The following is a 13,366-nucleotide window of genomic DNA, read 5'->3' on the forward strand; positions in this document are numbered from 1 at the left end:
GGTAGGTAAGAGAGTGAGAATGTTAAAGATGAAAGAAATGAAAACGTAGGAGGGTAAGGGTTTTGAGTCTGGATGACCTAGAGCATCACGATAGCCCCCTGTGAACATAGGAAACCAAAACAGAAATGGATTTGTAAATAGGGATGGGGAGGTGTATGAGGTTTGGAACTTGGCCATAAAACTTTTACTTTAGCCCTTTAAAAAATAAGGTGAAGGCGCCTGGGTGGCTCAGTTCATTAACCATCCCACTCTTGATCTCAGCTCAGGTCTTAATCTCAGGGTTATGAATTCAAGCCAAGCATTGGGCTCCACACTGGGTGTGAAGCCTATTTAAAAAACAAAACAAAACAAAACACAAAAAATGTAAAAAAAATTTTTTTTTTAACATTTATTCATTTTTGAGAGTGAGACAGACAGAGCATGAGCAGGGGAGGTGCAGAGCGCGAAGGAGACACAGAATCCTAAGCAGGCTCCAGGCTCTGAGCTATCAGCACAGGGCCCGACACAGGGCTCGAACTCACGTACTGCGAGATCATGACCTGAGCTGAAGTTGGACCCTTATCCGACTGAGACACCCAGGCGCCCCCTCGCCCCGACCCCCAATTTTTTTAAATAAAATGAGCCTAGAATATAGAAGTGTTGAGAGAAGCAGGAGCTGAAATAGTTATTAATTCCTTACTAGGAAAAGAAAATCGGATTATATATATTTTGGTCTCTGAAAAAGATTTGAAAAGTTTTACCTCTAGTTACAAGTAAAAGCTATGGATCTAATAGTAAAACAACTTAAATTTTTTTCTTTTGTTTTAAGAATTATATATCCAACAAATGCTTCATATAGACTATTTTTCAATTATTTTACACAGCAAACACAACTGATTAAATAAGACAGGCAAAATAATTTTTTTGTAAAGAAGAAACAGTTTGTGTTGCCTAAGGGTATAGAATGAGATAGCTGTATGGCATTTTTTTAAAAAAATTTTTTTTAATGTTATTCATTTTTGAGAGAGAGACAGAGCAGAGACAGAGCATGAGCAGGGGAGGGGCAGAGAGCGAAGGAGACACAGAATCTGAAACAGGCTCCAGGCTCTGAGGTGTCAGCACAGAGCCCGACGTGGGGCTCGAACTCATGGACCGCGAGATCATGACCTGAGCCGAAGTCAGATGCTTAACCGACTGAGCCACCCAGGCGCCCCTGTATGGCGTTTTTAATTGACGATATTTTATGAAGTCTTACTGATATAAAGGAGATAGTGAAAAAAAAAAAAAAAGGTAAGTTCAAAATCAAATGGCATGTTCTTTTAAAAATCATCATCTCTATTTTTCAAATCATGTTATAATATCTCAAAAGCAATATTTCTTATTACTGGTACTACTTCCTAAAAGGCTGAAGAGTTACTGACTTTGTGTCTGATGAATTCAATAACAAGACATTCATGGATCAATTTTCTGACTTCAAAAGTAAATGACTTGTGAAATAATATTCTAATTTTACTTTATCTTTAATAATGATTTACTTTCTGGGGTGCCTGGTTGGCTCAGTTGGCTAAGCAGCTGACTCTGGGTCAGGTCATGATCTTATGGCTCATAGGTTTGAGCCCCATGTAGTGCTCTGTGCTGACAGCTCAGAGCCTGGAGCCTGCTTCATATTCTGTCTCCCTCTCTCTCTGCCCCTCCCCCTCTCTCTCTCTCTCTCTCTCTCTCTCTCTCTCTCAAAAATAAATAAACATAAAAAAATTAAAAATGACTTACTTTCCCTATTAACAAGAAATGGATTGATCACAGTAGTTGGGAACTTCCAAATTTTTTCAAGTACTTAACTCATCAGAAAGAGGAGAATCACTAGCTTGTTTTCATAGGCTATCATTTTGATTGATATTTTGTGACTAAGCTGCCATGATAAAGCTGAATTTCAGGGATATGAGATCATAGTCAGGATACATTTTTAAAACTGCAAAAAGGTTGAGTAACTATATGTCAGCCAAAATATTTGTCCTTAACATTGTGATAGCCATTTAATATAAAAATATACATTTCAAAGAGGTATTAGAAATACACTTTTCACTACAAAATCATATTTCATAAACAAGAATTACCAACAAAAAATTACTAAAGACAAAACTCTTTATTAAAATTTTTTAAGTTAATTTATTTATTTTGAGAGAAACAGGAAGAGCGAATGGGGAGGGACAGAGTAAGAGGGAGAGAGAATCCCAAGCAGACTCCCTACTGTGAGCGTGGAGCCCAATGTGGGTCTTGACCTCACAAACCACGAGATCATGACTTGAACTGAAACCAAGAGTCAAGGACTGAGCCACCCAGGCACCCCAGACAAATCTCTTTATAATGTAAATAAGGTAAATATTATAATGTAATTATAATGTAAATATAATGTTCTTAAGAAGAACATTTCAAGTGCAGCCTTCTGTTTATCATCAAGTTTCATACACACAAACTGAAAAGTATAATACTGTAATGGGTATCCATATATCACTAACTAGTTTTTAACAAATGGGAACATTTGAAGGATTTGGTTTCCATGTGTTTTTGTGTAATTAAGACAAAAAGACCAGAAAATCCTTTAGAGATAAATAAGAGTTCCCTTTGTAACCTCTTTAATCAAATTCTATCCCCAAAAGTTACCACCAACCGGAAGTTGGTACATAGCTTTCTTATCAAGGTTTTCATGGTTTTACTATAGACATATATATATTAAAATGAATAATATTTTATATGTAATGTAATAATACCTATTACACATTATATAGTGTATGAACTATAGTATAAGGCAATATAACATTTTTGTAGTGTTTTTAAACTTTACTTAAAATGAATTATTTTATGTGTAGTATGTCCTTAATTCAATGTTTCATTTTCTAAATTTCTAAATTTATCTATGTTAATGCATGTATATCTGGTTCATTCACTTTAACTACTATATAATATTTCATGTCATGGCTATACCAAAGTTATTACTTATTCTTTTATTGATAAAAATATTGCTATTGAAACCAGTGCTGCATTGAACATCTCTGCCCACATGTCCTTGGGCACGTAGGGGAATTAGTTTCAAGTTTGAATCTGAAAGTAAAGCCACTAGATAGTAAGAAGTATATACACATCTTCACATCATCTTGCTCTCCAAAGTGATTATATCAATTGATATGCTCCCTCAAAATGCATGAAAATTTCCTTTTCCCTGCATCTTTGTCTATAGGCTTACTTCCAAGAAGCAGGTTTAGAGGTGACTTGGTGGCTCAGTCAGTTAAGCGTCCGACTCTTGATCTCAGCTCAGGTCATTATCTTACTGTTCCCATGGGATTGAGCCCCCACATCTGCCTCTGCACTGACAGTACAAAGCCTACTTGGGATTCTCTGTCTCCCTTTCTCTCTGTCCCTCCCCCATTCATGCACGCTTTCTCTCAAAAGAAATAAACATTTTAAAAAAGCAAGTTTAAAAACTGACATAAAGTTTGAACTTATTGTTCCTTTAACATAAAAAATATTAACTAAAATGCTGTGCTGAATTTGGTATTTATAATGAAACGACTTTAGGACCCATGGCTCCTAATTATGGGTCTTCTTGAGTAGATTAATAAGCATATTTAGCTACATAAAATTCAGCTGCTAAACAGGAGCAGGCTGATCTTCTCTCACCCTTACTTATGATACCAGAAATAGAAGGAATTAGAATTCTCTAGTACCTGAGACAGGAAATAAGTCAGGTGACGGCATTGTATCCCTGTCCCAGACATGCTTTGGATCCCACTTTCATCTCTCATGAGCTACATGATCTTGCACAACTTATTCGAACTCTCTGAACTTCAGCTTCTCCTCCAAAAAAATGCTTATAATTGCAGCTTTACGATACTGCTTCAAAGATGTAAATCAGATCATGTTTTTTATTAATTTGATTTTTTTATCGTTTTTATTTTATTTTTTGAGAGACAGAGACAGACAGAGTGCTAGTTGGGGAGGGGCAGGAGAGAGAGGGACAACACGAATCTGAAGCAGGCTCCAGGCTCTGAGCTGTCAGCACAGAGCTGACGTGGGGTCTCAAAACTCGTGATCCGTGAGATCATGACCTGAGCCTAAGTCGGACACTTAACCGACTGAGCCCCCCAGGCGCCACTAATCATGTTTTTTAACACACAAAGCACAATGCTTAGCATAGTTTAATTACTAGAAAATGTTCATTCATCATCCTGTATGGAGTTAGGCAAACTGTCATGTTAAAGCCAAAAAAATAAAGTAAAATAAAGTAAATAAAATAAAATAAAATAAAATAAAATAAAATAACTCTTAATATATAATAGGCACTATGTATTTCCTCCTCTCCTCTGGATTCCATAGCATTTAAGCTGATACTATACATTTAACAGATACTGCCTAACAAGAACCCTGAGGTCTGCTTTTGTGTATACTTTGGCTTTACATGCTATACAAGTTACAAAGTACAACTAACTTGTTGGATACATACATAATACAGAACTGCTACTTACAAGAGGGCAGAGAAAAAAGTAGTAGGCAAATCTGTCAGTACTATACTTTCCCCCTTTCATACAATAAACTGTTAGGGGTCAAAAACTTTCTCTTATTCGTATTTATATTCCCCAAATTGTCACATAGTCAGCATTCTTATATCCTAGATGAATGAATGAATGAAGAAATAATGAATGAAGAAGAAATATTTCTTCTTGTGCTAATTTTCAAGAAAATTGAAAGTTGTGAGATGGAAAGCATGCTTTGGCTGAATCAAATCACCTTTTTCATAAATGAAAGCACTAAAGTCTCTATTTGTGTACCATGTGGTTATCACGAGTAGTAAATTATAAGCTCCAAACATCAATCTGGTTTGATTTTGCTACCATACCAGCTATAAATGCCACATGGCTGAAAATGGGCATGGAGTAAGGTGGTGGTCGGGTGAAGAGAAGTAAGGGGTAGGGAAGGTGAAAAGGTCACTTTAATATTTTGCTTTCAGTTCCTAAGCAAGAAAGAGTTATTTGTTTCTTATTGTTTGGTAGTGTGGGGCCCAAATTGTTTATATTAAGCTCCTGCTTTATGGAGAGAATAGAAGATTGAAAAAAATTATTTTTTTTACTTGGTCAATTGTCAGATATTAGTAGCCTGAAAAAAAAAGTAACCTACTCCAAATATGACAAATAAGAGAAGCTATAACTCTAGAAATTATTTATAACTTACAAAATATAGGAAGGACACATTATTTATTATTAGCATATAAATGTTACAAAGAGGACAGATAAATTAAATACAGCCATGAAATGTATCATTGAATCAATCAGTACGACTTGTGCATCACTAAAACAAGGAATCCAAGTGCATCACATAAGCAAGGAACACAAGTCAAGACAAGAATCATATCAGACTTAAGGCAAGAAGCTGACGCTAGCCACCTATGCCAGACTGGTAGTTTCCTGACAGTCCCCTAGTCTTGTCCATATCAATGACTAGAACCACCATATACCAACTCTTAAAGCCAGAAACTTGAGAGTCACCACAAGTGAATCCTCCATTTGGCTTGATTCCACATTTCCAAACCATTCTTAGCAAGTCTTAGCAGCTCTACTTTCAAGATACATCTTGACCTCCATTCACTTCTCTCCATTCCATTACCACCACACCTTATCTCTTGACTAAACGAATGAAACAGGCTTTCCACCGACTGCTTTCTTTTCATACTTGACTCCATTCAATCCCTTCCTTACTCTTAGCTAGATTCATCTTTTAAAAGAGGTAATTCAGTTCCTGTTGCCTACTGTTCAAAAACTTCAATATCCTTCCAAAAAGAGCATAAAATATGATTCAAACTTCGCACCTGCATGCTCTGGCTCCAAAGAGCCCCAGATTCCATCATTACATCATGACACTTTGTTCCATTCACTGTAGTCCAGCTACATTGTCCTCTGTCAAGATACAGAAAACTTTTTACTCAGCTCAGGGTCATATGCTTTTTCTTATTTCTGGAATGCTGTTTCAAATGGCTGAGTTATTCTTATCCTTCAGACATCAGTTTAGATGTCAACTCCTTAAAGAGATAAAGAGACTTTCTTTGACCTCTGTATCTAAAATAGGTCAACCTATCTTCATAGCAACCAGGTTATTTCCCTTACAGAGTGATTACAATGAGTAAAAACTTTTTCATTTTTTTTTTTTTACTTGTTTATCAGTGCTGAATAAACTTAATAAAAAGTAGCAAATAGAAATCCAATAAATATATTTTTGCTTTGACTAGCATATATGGTTTACAAGGTAAAAAGGAAACCACTAGTTATACAATATGGTTCATGAAATAAAAATGCTACTTATCTTTGCATAGGCATTCATATTTTCAAATTTAGTATGTTGTACATGATGAAGTACTTTGACTTTTTTTGCCATATCGATGTATATATATTTATAAAGAAGTAAATACATTTCAAAATGATCCATACGCATATTTTAGTAGAGATATAAAATAATATAGTTTCTCATTTTATCTATCAATGTCTAATGTTTGTTTTTCTTTTTCAAAAAATAAATATAATGAAGACAACAGGCAGAAATTGAAATGTCTTCAGGTTGAGATTAACTGACAGTGTCTCAGAAAGTAAGTAGTTTCTGACATTTGAATCCTTACAATATTATACAGAAAGGACTTAAAATATTCCAGATGGTTCAGTGTTTGCCAACATATGGTAATGTTGCCCAAACAAAGAATATGTAATTTGAGTTTTTGAAGTCAGTGCATTGAACTTGTGAAGTATGTAATAAATTATTTAGAAGTGTGAAAATAATGCTATGTTACATAAGAAAGTAAGTTACAAAAAAATCACCATCAGGCCCTTGGTTTTGCATGGGCATGCTATACTGCCTTTTGGTTTTGTCTTGTGTATTTTAAATGTGCTAATTATTTGAAGAGACTATATCTAAAGTGGAGATAGACTTTCACTGGATATTTTTATAGCTGTTATTCTTTAACACAGATGTTTTAGTTAGTAGTTGTATCAACTTACCAGTAGTACCTGAATTGCCTCCCCACCCCCCGAACCAATGTCTTCTAAGAGCAATATACCATATCAATTAGGTTATCACAGGAAGCAGATGGCACATTCAAATTGGGGGTATTTAGGAAGGGCTTATAAAAGGGTTGTTTACAAAGATGTGCGCAGGATGTAGGGAAAGCACAGGGATAATTCAGAGCTAGAAACAGAAAACAAACATCCTGAAACCAAAACAAAACTGTTACTGTCTTTGGGTCTAATAGAAGGGAGACAGCAGTTAACCAGAAAACCAAGGGAACGAGTCAGAGAGAGAAGCTGCTAGAAAGGAGCAGTGACCCACCATCCAGGGACATATCCATCCAAAATAACCCTGAAGGAAAAGAGCTGGAAAATAAATACTGGGATCTCATTGTCCTCACTGTGCTCTACCGTGCAGTTTCTAGTGGGCCAAGTCTGAGCACATGACCTGGCTGTAGCTGATTTAGGCAGTTAACTTACTTTCTATTTACTTGAAAACTGAGTTCACACATAAAAATGGGGAAATCATTCACATTTTAATAATAATATACTTTATGTGACAAAATAGATAACAAGCTCTTTCCTTTTTATTATTTCACGTGTAACCTCATAAAAAATTCCACAGGTGTGAACTGAGTTCTGGAATAAGAACTGATTCAAGTCTCATTCCCTGCCCATAAACTGGGTGATGTGGACAATTTTCTAATTTATGTACCATCACTTCATCATCTATAAAAAGGGAATAAGTAATATCTCCTCCAGGGGTGTTGTGAGGATTCACCGAATCAATACATTTAAAGAGCTGAAAATAGTTCCTAGCATGTGGTAAGTGTGTAATAAATGCCAGCTCTTATTTTCATTTCACAGGGACAGAACTGAAGTTCAATGAACTGAAGTGATGTAAGGTGATAGTTTTCAAACGGTGACATGTAGCATGTGATTCACGTTCCGACTTATGATACAATTCTTTTTGTATTCCACATATTACATGATCATGGTCTATTTGTTTTTTTGTTTAGTTTTTCCAAACATACACTTTCTGTTGGTTTTGCTCGCCATCATGTGAAGGTATTGCTTACCCCCACGCTTCTGTTTTCATAGGGCAGTGAGAAAATAATGGTACATTCCATGGTGGCATGTTATTAATTCCAGTCTGAGACTACGTCCATTACAATCAATCGACTCCGAAGTAGACTGTCCACGCATGTACATATGATCATACTGCCATCTCTTTAGTTATCTAATGATTCAATCAATTATTAATTTTAAAAGCGGTTTAATACTGGAAAGTGTTTAGGGTTGCTTACTGGATTCCTTTAGTGCAGTGATGTTAGCACTGTGAATACTGCTTGGCACATAGTAGCTGCTGATAAAGATTTGCTGAATTAACTAATTAATAAAATTACTCCTCCAAACATATTGCTGATAATACTTTCAAAAATTAAACTGCCTACAGTACCAAGAAGACCGGGAAAATATGAATATCTAGATTTAGATGGAAATGCAGAGGATCGATAAATCACAATGTGGAATTTCTATAGTTAGCCTTAAATCAATGTGGCCTTTCAATGTAAGCCAAAACAACAATACCATACTGAATTTTCTCAGGCTTATTCACAGATAGTCAGCTGAATTTTCAGTATCCTTTCCATAACTATTGGAGAGAGAAATATTGACGGGTGCAATGGTAGGTTTTAAATCTGGATTGTAGCAAATAAGAGTTTTATTCCATTGAGTGAATGAATTTTACTTGCCATAAAGAGTGAGATTCTTTTTATCTTACAAAATGTAGTTGGTAAAAAACAAAACAAAATAAAATCCCTCATCTACACATAATTGACACAGTAACAGATTAAACTGGAGAAAAACCAAACCAAATCAAACCAATAAAAACATATTAGAAACAAATTCAAGCAACCTAAAACAATCTTCATTTAAATTCAGCCATGGCCTCTTTATATGAAAACCACAGATATAAATGGAAACTTGTGTCTACTCCTAGAACTTGAAGAGTGAAAATATAATCTGTTTAAATACCTCAGTAATTTTTTTCTATCATAGTATTTAAATGTTTTGGGGAAACCTGGGTGGCTTAGTTAAGCATCTGGCTCTTGACTTCGGCTCAGTCACGATCTCATGGTTCATGAGTTCAAGCCCCGCATAGGGATCCACACTGACAGAGTGGAGCCTGCTTGGGATTCTAGCTTCCCTCTCTCTCTGTCGCCTCTCCCTGCTTGTGCTCTCTTTCTCTCTCAAAATAAATAACTTAAAACAAATGTTTTAAAAAATAAATAAAATGTTTTGCTAATGAGGTGAGGGTAGTGTTTAGAAGAAATAAAATAGATTACAGGTTTTGGGGAAGATGGCAGAGCAGCATGAAAATCCTCAGCTTGTCTCATCCCTGAAACTCAGCCAGATCAGCACCAAACCATTTTGCACACCTAGAAAACTGATCTGAGGATTAACACAACAATCTGCATAACTTGAGCCATAGCACTCCGCAGGTACAAAGTGTGGGGAGGTGAACTGGAGGAGAGAAAAACCACGGAGAGTAGGGAGCTGCTTCTGCGGAGAGAAGACAGTGAAAGGGGGAGAGTGTGGCACATCAGGAGAGTGCAGGAAAAGCACTCCCCTGAAAGTAGCTAGAGAGAAAGAGAAAGAGTGGAAACACTCACAAGGGACTGAACAAGAAATCTGTTCCCCAAAGCCACTGAGGGGGAGAAGGGAGAGAGTTTCGATACCATCAGGATTCTATAAACAGTGAAGCACAGAGTCCAAAGTTCTAGAGCTCAGTGCCTGGTGGTGCTCTGATGAGGAAAGAGGGTGAATCCCCACGAGCAGGCAGCAGTCTGAGGAGTCCATATGTCACACTGGAGAAGTGGTTCCCCTATATGGAGAGCATTTGGTAGAGGCCACACGGCCTCCCTTTGGGCAAAGGTCTCAGTGGACCCCGGAAGGCAGCTACATTTGCTGGTATTGGGACGAGGACACCAGAGTGTGGTGAAACCTGGCACCGGCTGTGTGTTGTGGTTGTCACAATCTCTGCACGTCTGCCTCTGCACGTCTCATGACATTTTTGGGGCAAGCCGGCACCAGGCCATTGCTCAGCGAGAACCTCCCCCAGACAGTTGGTGTGGTGTCTGAGCTGCAGGGGTCTCTGAAGTGTAGGGTTTTGAAACACAGCCCCATTTGAGATAAAAATGTGAAGGAAGGTACACTAAGGTAGATGGCTTGGACAGGAACAGGGTAGAGGCAGGGAGTGGGACAGAGGCCTGAGACAAAAGAGAGGTGCTTGATGGCAGGCCAGTGAGCACAAAGTTCCTGTACAAGAGACCAGGGAGCTGGGTAAAGCCATTTGGACCTCTCCCACACACTCGCATGTGCATATGCACCAGACGGATCCCCCCAGTAAGCTAAGCAGTGCCACCTAGTGGAGAACAGAGCCATCACACCAAGCCATGCTCAACTGTGGCCCTCAAAGCACATCCCCCAGAAGCCCAGCACAAATCCCACCTCCTGCTTAGTGTACATACTATAGATGGCTTCATAATTTGAGTTCTAGGAGAATCTTGATGTACTCCATTTGGGTTTCATTCTGTTTGTTGGTGGTTCATTTATTAGTTGTGGTTTTTTTTTTGTTTTGTTTTGTTTTTGTTTTGTTTTTGCTTCTGTCTTTAATTTCTTTTGCTTTTCTTTTTCTTGGATACAGAAGAGAACTTTTATTTTTATTTTTTTAATTTAAAAATTATTATTTTTCCTATACTTCATATTTTTTAATTACTCGATTTCATTTTCTTTATTTCATTTTATTCTATTATAATTTTTTCAATTTTAAATTTTTTATTACCTTTTATTTTCTTTTCTTTCTTTTCTTTCCCTTTTTTCTCTATTCTATCAAGCTTCTTTCTATAAGCAGACCAAAAACACACCTATGATCTACTTTCCTTTAGTGATCTTTTTGTTTTAAAATTTAAATTTTATTTTTGTTTTATTATTTTTTCTTTCTTCCAAAATGATAAAATGAAGGATTCACACCCCAAAAATAGAACAGGAAGAAAAGACAGGCAGGGGCTTATGCAACACAGATATAAGCAAGATATCTGAACTAGAATTTAAAACCACGATAATAAGAATACTACCTGGGATTTAAAAAAGCATAGAATCCTTTTCTATGGAGATAAAAGAAGTTAAATCTAGTCAGGACTAAATCAAAAATGGTATAAACAAGATGAAATCTTGAATAGATGCCATGACAGCAAGGGATGGATGGAGGACAACAGTGAATCAAGATATAAAAGACAAAGTTATGGAGAATAATGAAACCGAAAAAAGAGGGAACTAAGGCAAAAGAGCATAAGAATTAGAGAACTCAGTGACTCATTATAAAGAAAAAAACATCTGAATCATAGGACTTCCCAGAAGATGAGGAGAGAGAAAAAGGAGCAGAAGGTTTATGTGAGAAAATTAGAGCAGAAAGCTTTCCTAATCTGGAGGAGGACATAGACATCAAAATCCATGAAGCACAGAGAACTCCCATTAGATTCAACAAAAACCAACCATCACCAACACATAACATAGTCAAATTCAAAAATACACAAACAAGGAAAGAATTATGAAAGCAGGAAGGGAAAAAAAATCTTTAACCTACAAGGAGACAGATCAGGTTCACAACATATCTAGCCACAGAAACCTGGGCAGGCCAGAAAGGAGTGGCAGGATATATTCAACATGCTGAATTGAAAAAATATGCGGTAAAGAATTCTTTATCCAGCAAGGATGCCACTCAAAATAGGAGAGATAAAGAGTTTCCCAGACAAACAAAACCTAAGGAGTTTGTGGACCACTAAACCAGCCTTGCAAGAAATTTTAAGGGGGACTCGTTGAGTGGAGAAGAGATTAAAAGACCAAAAAGCAACAAGACTAAACAGGACCAAGGAACATCACCAGAAACTCCAACTCCCAAAGCAACACAATGGTAATAAATTCATATCTTTTGGTACTCACTCTAAATGTCAATGGACTAATGCTCCCATCAAAAGACATAGGGCATCAGAATGGGTAAGAAAATAAGACCCATCTATATGCTGCTTACAAAAGACCCATTTAAGATCTAAAGACACATACAGATTGAAGAGTAAGGGGATAGAGAATCATCTATCATGCTAATGGTTGTTGAAAGAAAGATGGAATAGTTATATCAGACAAACTAGATTTTAAAATAAGACTGTAACAAGATAAGGAAGGGCATTATATCATAATTAAGGGGTCAACCCACCAAGGAAGATCTACAATTGTAAATACTTATGCCCTCCAACGTGAAGCACTCAAATATATAAATCAATTAATCACAAGACATAAAGAACCTCATTGATAATAATAACATAGTAGCAGGGGACTTCACACCCCCACTTACAACAATGGACGGATCATCTAAAGCAGAAAATCAACAAGGAAACAATGGCTTTGAATGACACATTGGACCAGATGGACTTAGCAGATAAGTCCATTTCACTGAACGCAGCAGAATACACATTCTTCTCAAGTGCATGGAACATTCTCCAGAGTAGATCACATACTGGGGACACAAATCAGCCCTCAACATGTTCAAAAAGGATAAATAATACCTTGTAATTTTCAGAACACAAATGCTATATGAAACTTGAAATCACAAGAAAAAATTTGGAAAGACCAGGAATACTCAGAGATTAAAGAACATCCTACTAAGTAAGAAATGGGTAAACTAACTAAAGAGGAAATTAAAAAGTACATGGAAGAACAATGAAAATGAAAACACGACAGCCCAAAACCTGTGGGATGCAGCAAAGGCAGTCATAAGAGGGAAGATTTTAGCAATCTAGGACTTCCTAAAGAAGGATAAAGGCCTCAAATACACCAAGTAACCTTATACCTAAAAGACCTAAAAAAAAAAAAAAAAAAAAAAAAAAAAAAAAAGAAAAAAGAATAGCAAATAAAGCCCAAAACTAGCAGAAGAAGGGAAATAAAGATTATAACACTTATCAATGATATCTAAATAAAGTAAAAACAAAAACAAAACAAAACAAAAACAACAAAAAAAACAAAACAAAACAGTAGAACAGGTCAATGAAACCAGGAGCTGGTTCTTTGAAAGAATTAATAAAATTGATGAACCCCTTAGCCCAACTGATCAAAAGAAAAAGGAGGGACCTAAATAAATAAAATCATGAATGAAAGAGGAGAAATCACAACCAACACCATGGAATTACAAACATAATAAGAGAATATTATGAGGAATTATATGTAAAACAAATTCGGCAATCTGGAAGAAACAAATTCCTAGAAACATATAAACTACCAAAACTGAAACA

This window comes from Lynx canadensis, chromosome C2, assembly GCF_007474595.2.
Source record: "Lynx canadensis isolate LIC74 chromosome C2, mLynCan4.pri.v2, whole genome shotgun sequence".
Taxonomy (NCBI): domain Eukaryota; kingdom Metazoa; phylum Chordata; class Mammalia; order Carnivora; family Felidae; genus Lynx; species Lynx canadensis.